Source organism: Anarrhichthys ocellatus, unplaced genomic scaffold, assembly GCF_004355925.1.
Source record: "Anarrhichthys ocellatus isolate YVR2014 unplaced genomic scaffold, GSC_Weel_1.0 scaffold3, whole genome shotgun sequence".
Lineage (NCBI taxonomy): Eukaryota > Metazoa > Chordata > Actinopteri > Perciformes > Anarhichadidae > Anarrhichthys > Anarrhichthys ocellatus.
Genome location: NW_022280033.1, coordinates 8,974,978 through 8,987,063, shown reverse-complemented (window position 1 = coordinate 8,987,063; position 12,086 = coordinate 8,974,978). Strand labels below are relative to the sequence as shown.

Below are 12,086 nucleotides of genomic sequence, written 5' to 3'. Positions count from 1 at the left end.
GAGAGAGAGAGAGAGAGAGAGAGAGAGAGAGAGAGAGAGAGCACGGCTGGAGGCTTTTTGGTCTCTGCCCTCTGCGCACTGGCCTGACTGGGGCCAAGTTTCGCCTCAGTGCCCCGGCGAGCCTCAGCTTTACACAGGCACACAAACAAAGACACACACACACACACACACACACACGCACACACACACACAGCTGGGGATACCAGTTGTTAGACAGCAAGAGGAGAGAGCCAATACACACTTTCACAAAATCATGCATTCATAAATACATTTACAAATCCTGAACTCTTCTCTCTACAACACATAACTGAGTGACACGGCAGCGAGCAGCTTGACAGCTTGAAATGCTGCATAAAAGGCACACCGATTACAAATACAGGGCGGTTGTAATGAGCTTCAAGGGCTTTCTGTGTCAAAATATTATTGAATATATATGAAAATAATTAGATTCCAAAAACACCATGTCTGAGAATTAAACATTAGAAATATCTAATCTAAAATGATTTTCTCATCATTTATCCGAGCTGCCTGATGTGAAATCATCATCTGCAGGCGTGTCTTCTGTATTGACTTTGAAACTTCTCCTAAGGTCTGCCAAATGCAGGATACCCCTCACAATAAGTGCATTATGAATCCTGTGATGTCAACCTTGAATTACATCTGTGCACCCCCCCCCCACACTCCCTACCTCAATCCACGTCTTATTAACATAGGAGGCAACAGCAGCAGCAACAATCTTTTGCTAACAGTTCATGCATTACTACTCAGGGGAGGGTTAGCACCATGCATCCCTGCATCTCAAACACACACACACACACACACATGTTCCCCAGTGTGATTCAGTGGGAAAAAAAATAACACAACACTGCTGATCAGAGCTGCTCAACCCGCCTGCTCTGCACTCGGGGCCCCTGACAGAAGCGGTGATGTTTGAGATGCAGGGAGCCCTGAGTTTGTCCATCACTGATTAGTAAAAACTCCAGCTCTTCTTGGCCCAGCTGCAGCTGATATGCGCATCTGTGGATCTTGACACACGCTCCGAACAAGCTTATTTTTTTACAATAAGCCAAAGTGGACACACACATAAAGACACATCTAAACAAAGACACACAAACACACATGCGTGAGGTGCGTGCACACACTGACAAATGCTCTGCAGTGCGCAAGAGCTGTTATTTAATTTGTAAAACACTGCTCAGCAAAGCTGCAGCAAAACAGGCAATTAGAGACTCTTCTTCCCGAGCACTTGACTGTATTCCTTTAACCTTTATACAATGATTCCTGTCAAAGGACGTGTCACCTTCGCAGTGGGGCCTTCACACACAGCTTTTCAAAACACACAATAGGGGAAAAGGAGGGGAAAAAACTTAAAATCCTCCTGTGAGGATTTGGGAACTTATATAACTCCCAATTATCAAAACTTCTTGCAGCCTTTGCAGGCCTCCCCTCTGTTTGTAAGACTCACAAAATATCCACAGTGCCACTGAAGAGTGTATAATGCCTGTATGCCCACATGACTGGCGAAAACACTCCTGCTCTTTCTGCCCCGCTGAGTCCTGCTGCATAATGGGGGTCTTGAAGGCTCTGGGCTCAGAGCAGGCCTGCCTAACAAAGCCTTGGTGGCTTGCAGCAGACAGGAGAGTGTGTTTGCGAGCCGGTTGCCAAAAACTAATTTTCAGGAGGTTTTCTGTGGGATGCAGTGGCAGCAGCATGACAGTGTGAGGTTTAGATATCTTGGTGAGCGGGGAGGGCTGGGGGTGAGATATGTAGGTCTTTTGTGAAGGTCCAGAGAGTTGGTTCAAAAAGAGGAAGTTTACAAATTGGTAGTTTAGAATAAATTTCCAAAGTTAGTTTTGGCATTTTTTTTTACTTTTTTGTTTGTTTCATTGCAGTTTGTAAATTTCCACCACTTCATCGAGCATTTTTTGGAATTAATTTCAGATTAACCGAACGAAGGAATCCACTTTCACCAGTCAGCCAGCTAGTCCCGTATTTATTTCACTCACTCTGTATCCATCTCTCATGAGTATTTTTATCCTCTATCCCCTCACCATTCACTTTCCTTTTTGCTCCACAGTAATGTACCTGTTTACCTATTGGGTGGTCTTGAGCTGGGCTAAACTAAAGCCCCAGTCCCTGCAATCCAAGTGTAGAGTAGCTGCTAATCCGATTTCAGGAAACATCCAAGCTCCCACCTCCCTACGCTCCAACCCCACCCACCACCACCAAACACTGCCCCCCCCCCCCACCCCCCCGCCCGCTCGCTTCCCCCTTCTCCTGAGAGAGGAAAGGAAATAACGGAAACATGAGTGACAGTGTAGGAGTTGGAGGGAAGAATATTTAAACTTTGGTTTGGTTATTGGAGTATTTCTCAGCGGGACTACATAACCAGGGCTCATATATATGTATCTGTCCCTTTAATAAGGTGCGACACTGGGGACATATTACCTGCTCACTGACTGGTCTCTCCTCTGAGTCCACTCTGCCCTCTCTGGTACGTTGCAGGGCCAAACATAAAGCAGTGTTTCATGGTGCTGGGGCTTATCTGGGCTCTGAAAGTATGTGAGACATGCCAGCAAACAAAGGAGCGTCTCTGTGCCAACTGCAGGGTGAGCATATCCCTTTCACAGGCCACACATCTCCCTGGCTTTACTTATTTGACAGGCTCATGGTGGTTTTCAGTGGACAAGGTCTGCACCTGGAAAGCGGCTACAGCATGGCACATGGACCAACCTATATAAATATAATATCAAACATATTTCAGTACCCTTAAATGGCCATTTAGAGGTTAAAACTAAAACGTTAAACAACAATAAACTCTACAGCTCTGGTTAAAATGTGGAGATTGTTCCGAATTTTAGGTATCTCTTAAAAGGTTATTCACTCACAACTTCCCTTTTGTTGTAGTTACTTCTGTACTTGAAAGGACAGCATGTGATAAACATTCTTAAATGCTGATCTCAGGATGCCTCCTCTTAGTCGATAAGTCGAGTAATTGGTCGGATTGGATTTAGTCGACTGAGATTTCTTGAGTCGTTAGTCCTTTTTTAATGCTTTTCTTTTAACGCTGAGTGACTTATTTCCAAGAAACTTATGAGCACATCTCTGGTAAACACAAGATTTAATGTGGTGATTGAAACTAAGAATTTCTTAGAAAGTCAAATTAACAATCCAATAATAGAAACACTCCAAACAAGTGTAAAGATATTTGCAGTAAGTACATGTACATTTTCTATCAAGAAGCATTGTGCAAAGTCTTATTTTCTGAGACTAGTAAAGAATATGTTTTGCAGAAAAAACATATTCTACAAAACAGAAACTATAAATGAAGATGAGAAAAAAAAACAAGTGAAATGTAATGGAGTAAAAGAAAAGACACATACACACTGGTGATACTCGGTACAAGAAATTATACATACTTTTTTTACTTTCCACTGCTGCCCAAAGTGTATAGAATGTAAGATGATTGGAAATGCTTCCAATCGCATGGCCCATACATACAGCTGTAAGGAGAGAAGTGGGCCAAAGTGACAGTATATGTTGAGGCTGGAGTCAGACTCTGCTTACCCTGAGGAAAGCATGGCCTCAGCTGGCCAAACGTGAGCAGTACAACACACAGCACATCCCAGCTACCCCTCTGTTTGAACAGACACTAACAAGGCAGTATAAAACCTGGCAAACTATAAAACAACCACCAGTACTTTTGATGCGTTTATTTAAAAAAAACACTCATTTTGAAGCAATGAAAAAAAGGGATATCAGTGTGGCAGACACGTTGAACTGTGAAGGTGCATAAAGGTGGACAAGACAATGTCATACTACTGACATGAATACATCTGCTGCAGTATATTTGACATGATGAAACCCCACAACGCACATTTATACACCCTCACACAGACACGGTGGTGTTCGGACAGCATTGTGTGTGACATGAGGGGATTGGTGTCACTGTGTCACAGCTGATCCCTGGTGTACTGTCAGACAGCAGAGACCCTCAGGGCCCTCTTTTACAGCTGAGAATACAACGGTCCATACGGCATCTGTCGTACCCACTGAAACACAAGCGAGTGTGCGTGTCTTTGTTGTACATGCATGCCTCTGTGGCCACATTTGTGTGTGCATTTCTGACATCTTGTTGCAATGCCCAATTTCATTAAAATGCTTTTCCCATTCCCTCATCTGATCTCCAACACCCACCCTGCACACCTTTTCTTTCCTGCTCATCCTAACCTGCCAGGCAACCTGCCATTGTGGCTCCCTGATTAGCCCCAATCTCCAGAGTTCTTCCTGTGTTTATTTGTCCCATCTTTAACAACAGGTCACTCTGGTGGCAGCCACTGGTGACCTTGTTCCAGCACTCCTGACACAGTAGAATTGCTCCATAAACGATAGGTAAAGACGGAGTGTCTGGGGGTTAAAAGCCTCCACTTTCACAAACAAAGGTAAGTTAACAGTGACTTGGTTGTGATTGTAGTAGGGCTTCTGTTCCTTCTGGGACAACTGTGTTCTCAGCTCTTTTTAGGGGAGAGTGAGTCTTTATTGCCTGATTCAGAGAGTTACCCACTGCTGTAAAATCAATAATTTGCTCTCTCTATATAGGCTAGAGTGAGAATTAAACACCACAGAAGTAAAAGAGAACAAATTTGTTTTGTTCCTCGTTTGTTTTTGTTTAGTACGGCATCTGTATTTTGTGCGTTCTTGCAAAACTTTGATAAATGGACTTGTACTTTTCTAGTCTTCTAACCATTTAAATCGCTTTTTTACACTACATGTCATTCACCCATTCACACCCATATCAAATTTTCACCACACAATTGGGCTTTAAGAATTCCCGACACAATATTATCTCGATATCTATAGAAAATTGGAGAAAAAATTAAAAATATATACATATATAATTCAGTCAAATTCTTTGTTTGTTGTGCGTTTTGTCACATTTTTTGGCCAAATAATTAAACTCAAAATACAAGTGTAGGGAGGTGGGGAGAGAGTCTGAAACCATAAAATAATTTTAAAGGTGCTGGATTACTAATACAATATCATCATACATGTATTATTAACATGATATAAATATTTAATTTCTAAATATCACGGTTATTGTCAATACCAGTATATCGTGACACTCCTATTTGGCACATTTGTGCCTTTCATGTTCATGTTCCCCTCAGGACAAACGCTGATGATCCCTCAACTTTTCATGCAGCGCCATCATTAGGTCTATATTTGTACTGCAAAACTTATTTCATGACATTCAGCATTAGCTGTACTTTCTGTTTAGCGTTAATTAGCAAGTTTTAGCATCCTAACGCTCCAAATTAGGAACATTTACCATGATGTGAACATTTACCATGATGTTAGCATTTAACTTAAAGCACTTTGCCTAAGTAGAGCCTCACGGAGCTGCTTGGTCATCATGCAACTTCAGTACTTGACTTTTCCAAAATTTGAAAGGTGCTAAGATAGGACACAATAAATGGTGAATGTTGTGTGGTTCTTTTTGTTTTTGTTTTTTTAATCAGAAACATATTTTTAAAGCCTTCAAACCCAATAAACATTAAACAATGACCAAAAAGGCTAACCACTCATTTGTTTCACCACTTTGTCTTCATCAGAGCGACTGAGTAAAGTGCTGATGTAACACTTCTATAGTTGCTGTGAGGAGAAGCCTCTTGAGAAGGCACCAAGGAGCTCGGTCCACTCCCTGGGTAGACACAGACAGAATGCTCCAGATTAACTGGTTTTCTTAATGTCTCCTCTCTGGCGAAGTTTCTTTCAGAGGGCTGAGAGGCAAACAGGCCCCGGTGAAAGACTCACTCTCCATTAGTGGAGGTAAATGGCTCTTCTGTGAGCAACCGGCTAAAGCAGGGCAGGATAAAGGGCCTCTCCACACACTTCTTCAGCCAGATTAGAGAGGTGACTCTTGTCTCGAGGATGTTAATGTTTATACGCGCACAGGGGAGCACTCTACCGTAGGAACCTCAGCAGTGTCACTACTACGTCTGCCACCAGGAATTCACAAGGCTCTGGTGGTCAGCAATGAAACAGCTCATATTAATGCATTTCATTCTACATTCAATGATCTTGCACAAAGCCGTTTTCTTTATAGTTTGAGCTACACCGTAAGCTTAAAATGTTATTATAACCACTGCTTTAGTATTAATGTAATATGTATTATAAGGTGATACATACGTTGATACAGTTTTGCGTGAGTTGCTAAACTATTACAAAACATTTCCGCCTTCCCAGTTTTTCAACTCTAACTCTTCCTTACTTTTCGAGAAGCTAAAAAAGCTGCACCTAATCGTAGGCTCATTGCTTCCTTGCCAGCTACCGGTCCCTGATTGCATTTCAGCCGAGAAGTAAATACTACATGCTCAGTTACCAGGTGAAATCAAGCAGGCACATGTGTCGGCGGCCTCAGTAGACACTCGCTGGACCATGCCTCTGTCTACCTGTGACACAGAGTTTCTAGCCAAGTCAGCTGCTGCTGATCCACGTTGCTGAGTAGGTATATGTGTGTGTGTGTGTGTGTGTGTGTGTGTGTGTGTGTGTGTGTGTGTGTGTGTGTGTGTGTCAGAGAGAGAGAGAGATGGAAAAAATTAGACAATAGGTAGTACGAAATGAGTTGACTTTTTAAGAAATAAACATTGAGTATGGATCTAAAGTAATGAATATGTAAGATTTCTTAAAGCAATACCGATAACTTCAGTTGTTTACTGACACTCAGCAGAATCCATCGGGCCTGTTTGTTATGAAGAGTGTAGAAAGCAAGAGAGCAGCAGAGGCATGTTTGCCAGAGAAGGGGTGAGAATACAATAGCCCTCCTTCCAAGGGTCTGTAACCATAGACTCTAATAAAGTCACTGCCTGCAAATAAAGAGCCACCGCGCAGCTCGCCTTACAACAACAAGGGCGGCATTATACAACTCGACTCTTTGTTTTGAAGTACACCACCACCAAATGTTAGAGAGCAACAAACACAGCACAATGTACAATACAGATGACCCCGGTTTACCCTATGTTATTCTTATTTGTAGAACAGCTATTGACGCTATTGTCTAGCGTTGGATACGTGTTTTCGAGTGATTCATGCACTAAAAGCTGGTTCACTGACTAAGACTTTTTACACCCATGTGCTGTCAGATCTGAATCAGAGAGATGATGTCATTGTATTCACAGACAGATTGGATAGTGTAATTTAAAAGGTAAGTTAACTTAAATACAATGTTTACAATGTGTACATTTTTAATATTTAACATTTTTAAAAGAAGTAAAAGATGAGACTGACAGATTGAATGATGTTTTATCTCTTTTGCAACGACCTGTCAGGGCATTGTAAAGAAACGGGTCGCTATATGCCACAAGGCTGAACTGAGTAGCATTAAATGTTGAATTTCATGAAACTTGTTGGTCATTGACACTGTAGCAAATATAACTTAATTGTCAAATATTAAGTACTAATGCAAACACACTTGTTTGAGGGAAAAAACTAAAAATGTAATAATGGTGATATTGACTGGACTTTCCTCTAAATTATGACTTTCCCTAATAAACACTCGTCTGTATTGTGTCAATAGCTGCATCCAGCCAAAGAAGTAGCCTCTCTTTGCAGATTTCAGGCCTCCCCGTTGCTTAAGGTTGTGACCCCTCCTTTTATTTTTCCCGGGGCTGTTGGGTTAATGAAGTAACAACAAACCGGGCCTGCGGCTAATTTGGAGTGGCACTTCCTGGCCCCTCCTGTCTCCACAAAGACGTATTTCATTTTCTCTTATCTCTGCCTCGGTCATGTGGCTTTCCGCATGGACGCCCATGTCTCCCCCAGTTGCACGACTAATGGAAACTTCGTTAATGTCATTAATCTGCAGACCAGGACATGAACCAAACACGTTTAACCTTTCTGGGCAGGCCTCTGCCACCGAAGCTGTAGTGACTGTCCACACGCTCTTGTACTTGTAGCTCAGTGTGACGTGTAACAATATGAGATTCTCTTGTCCGCATCAATTGAAGCCACTGTAAAGCTGTGTGTGACTAACATGGGACTAAAATACAACAGTAAGAATTATGTTTTTTTAAATAATAATGTTTTTTAATTTGTCAGCTGTTACCAACGTTTCACCAGGAGAAATGATTGATAACTAATGCCTTCTGATTTCCTGCATCTCTCAGCTTTCACTAAATATCTATCTTTTCTAATCAGCCTCACTTGACTGAACGGGTGTTCATAGATGACAGCACTCTCACTTCCACCATGCACATTTAAACAATGGTAACGTCAAAAGACTACTTAATGACTAATCAGGTGGCTGTGATTCATGCCTCATTCAAAGCCCCGTATTCACACATTCCACCAGCTCCATGAATGGACACTCTCAGCCCCACATGTCATATACTTTCATTCATAAAGAAGAAAACAACGAGAGGGGGAGAGAGGTTGGAAAAAAAATAGGACTCTCTCTTGTAGGATGGGTAACCCAGGGGACATTTTCTTTTGTGTGGCGCTCAGCTTATGGGGCCAAATGCCAGCAGGCTTACCTCCACACTGTCTGTCTGTGTGTGTCCCCCTTTCCTTTGCACACAGTAATTAGGAGGATCTTAATGGAGAGGGGGTTTATTAGTGTCTGAGGAAGGCTTTAAACGTCACTTTAATTAAGGGGGATTCGGCAGACAGCTTGTGTGGCGATGTCACCCATTTTATAAAATCCTTGTTTGGGCACAACAGAAAAATAGAAGTGGGTCTTTAAAAGGAAGGGAAAAAGGCTTTCCACAGGAAGGCCGTCTAGACCTGCGGTCAGAGACAGAATAGATAGTCTGACCCGGGCTGAGCATTAAGATGACGGTCATTATCTGCCAAGAAATTCCAAATGTGTGCATGCGGGGAGAAAACTAACCCCCCTTCAAGAAAAAAAATAATCAGCCAAACAAACCGCCTGTCCCTCTGAAACTGTTAAAAGATAACCTCACTGCTAAAATTTGGGGTGTGGGGGGGGATTAATTTATGCTCAGCATATCCTATGGCCATTCATGCAGGATATAAAATCCTAGATTATTTCCTGCTTGGTTAACCCGCATCCGGCCAGTCCCTCTCACAAAGCCATTCTAATGTTGCCATTAGTTATGCTCCTCTGGTGGCCAAAAGATTGATCCCAGAGACTTGGAATCCAATAAATGTGTACATGAATGGCAGAGGGAGATAACACGTTTCCCACAGATAGTGCGAGGGACTGATCAGTGCTGAAACACGATTGAAAATGGCTGATTAATGATACCATATTTGTAAATAACCTCAACATTAAATTCAGCATTAAATTCTTCAATCGGCTTTTATTTACCTTTTTCTTTTTATTATAGTATTCACTCTTTTCAGAACAGCAATATTAGCCACTGATGAATTTAATTTGTTTCTATTTCTCTAGTTGTTTACCAAAAAACGGACGTGTCAGGTGTGTTGTAAATTCTTAAGGAATTTAATAAGGATTTATCAGATGTTAGTTGATGAGGAGAAAAAGAGAGAAAATTAGGGGAAAGCTTCTCAGTCCAAAAAAAAAAAAAAAAGGAAACGAGACACACAAGACAAAATGTACTCACTCATAAACGCTGGTGTTGTCACAAACATCATGGGGCTATAAAAGTCAAGTCTTCCACAATAACTGCAGCTGCTTGGAGCCTGCAGAGGGGATCCGATAATGGGCCTGAGGGGAAACGACAACGTGCTCAGGGACCAGGGATTGTCTGGAAGACAGATAAGAAGACACAGGAACAGGTTATCAGCTAGTTTATGAGGTGTCACTCCGCTCAAACACTCACCTGTTCTGCAGGAGAATCACAAACGGGCGTCCTGTTAAATCATGCAGGGATCTCGCTGTTATGGATCATATACATGTAAATATCTTTTACACCTTTTAAACCAGGTCGCATACACAATGTTTAGATTATTTTATACAGAATTAGCTCAATTTTTTTCAAATTAATGAAAAACTATTTTAAATAAAAAACATATTTCATTTATTTAGTTACATTTTTTTATGAAGAAAAACAGAATATGGTACCTACAATAAGACACATCATTGACATTACTCTAAGATATAACATCAGGATTCACACTGTAAACCCATGTGGCATTCTGGTTTCAGCCAGCGTGTAAACTAAGAAAAAGCCTCATGTCTAACATGGAAGAAAATTGATGCTGTGCTTGGAAACTCGTGAAAACATATCAGAGCAGGCTCTTGGGGCTCACAGGAAACACAGTATGTCCACACAGAACTGTTTTCTAACAATGATATAAGAAGACGTTGTCAAAGTTACATGTCTAGATGTTTTACTTGTTACTGCCAGATAGATTCAACTCTGGCTGGATTAGCAAGCTGTCACAATGCAATTACACAAATTCCTTAATTAGCGCTAATCATTCAACAAAGCAGTGATTTTTCTGTTGTCTAAGGCCTCGAAAACACGGAAAAACATACAAACGTGGAAATACAATCTGTTATTAAAACTGTGCTTGTCTGAAATGTATCTTAATAATGATATACAAAGTAATGCATTATTTAGAATGAATTTGTTTTATGCTTCAAGTGGATAATACTGTTGAGCAGCGAGAGGGAATTAGCTGAAAGAGCATATTGACCGACTGAGACAAATGGCAGCCGACCTGGGTGTACATAGAGGTGATGTGCCTTGTGGCACTACTGGACAGGTACTCTGAAAACACTTCCTGTGTAGGCGGAGAACAGTGGCGTCACCTCACCCTGGGCCTTTCTGAAAGAAAGTCATAACACAAAGCTTTTGCTGGCAATAAATTTCAACAGCCAAGACAGCAACGTTTTATAATTATCACTTATCACTTTCTATAAATGCTATTGTACTCGTTTACTTTGTTTTAAATTAAACCAACTCCTAAAAAACAGACAGAATAAAGGAGTGCAGTTTTAGTGCAAAGAGGAATTGCATTTTTCAACAAAGAAATCACTCTGAACTAAAAGAAACAATGACAATTTCTCTTTTCCAGTGGCTTCTTCCATACATGATAACAATCACCACATCATGAATAATTAAGGAGTAGTTTCAGTTATCGTCTTTAAGCAGCTTGCCATTGTACACTAATGTACAGGAAATGTATGCTTACTGAAATGTTTAATTGCGAAACATTTCTCAACACTTTCTCATATCACTCGCAGCGTTTTGTTGTTTAGTTTTACATGAAATAACATAGTTTCATGACATGCCTCAATGTGCCGACCACGAAGCCACTAAATCAGAGAGGAATCTTCCTTTCCTTGACAAAAAAAACAAAAAAAAAACAGCACAACTGTAGACTGCTCAACTGCTTGGGTACATTCTCCAGATTTTTTTGTCATTATGCTTTCACCCACATAAATGATCAAAACAAATGACAATCTCTGCGAAAGGAAGAGACGGAGCCCACAAAAGGGAGTCTGACAGCCATTTCCACAACAGATGTTTTTACAGAGGGGTGTCTTCTCTCCGCTGAGCAGTCTCACACATGAGAGACCCCCAAAAGCTTCAGAGAAACGTCCAGAAAACCAACATGTAAATTTGTAACTGCCATGTCTCCGACTAGCAGGCCCGCGCCAATTCTATTTCTTTAGCATTGAAACAAAGGAAAAAACGAGAGATCGTTATAGAGGCATGCCCAGATATACATATCAGTGTGGATGATTTAAAAAGGCGGAGGAATAGAATTAGAACTCCAATACCACAAAAAGACAACAGACAACATCGTTATGTGTTATCATGAAAAGATAAGTCCCTATTGATCCAGGTTGTGGGCAAAGGCTGCACTATTGACAGGAAGACAGAATATGTCGGAGGGGCAATATTTCATACATTTGGCCTGTTCACTCCATCACCGTGAGAGGGTGTTTTTCTGGGCTGTATATAATAGCACGTGTGCTCTTTATTTCCTTCAGATCAATGGTAATGCGAGGGAGGCCACACAAGATGGATGCCACGGGCAGGTTAACCTATCGACTGCTGAACAGAGACACGCAGACCAAGACAAGGGAGACCAACCTATTTCCTGAGATGAACCTAAGCTAGCTGTGTTTTGAGTCACCCTACTTATTGCCC

General features: G+C 41.4%; 1 long non-coding RNA gene across 2 annotated transcripts in view; it reads right to left on the bottom strand.

The window, feature by feature from the left end:
* Positions 1–12,086, bottom strand: part of LOC116380107 (uncharacterized) — a 91,181-nt gene that overhangs the window by 73,536 nt on the left and 5,559 nt on the right. For both annotated transcript variants that reach the window (XR_004212505.1, XR_004212504.1), the window contains exon 2: positions 9,585–9,728. This is a non-coding gene — a long non-coding RNA (uncharacterized LOC116380107). The remainder of the gene's footprint in view (positions 1–9,584; positions 9,729–12,086) is intronic.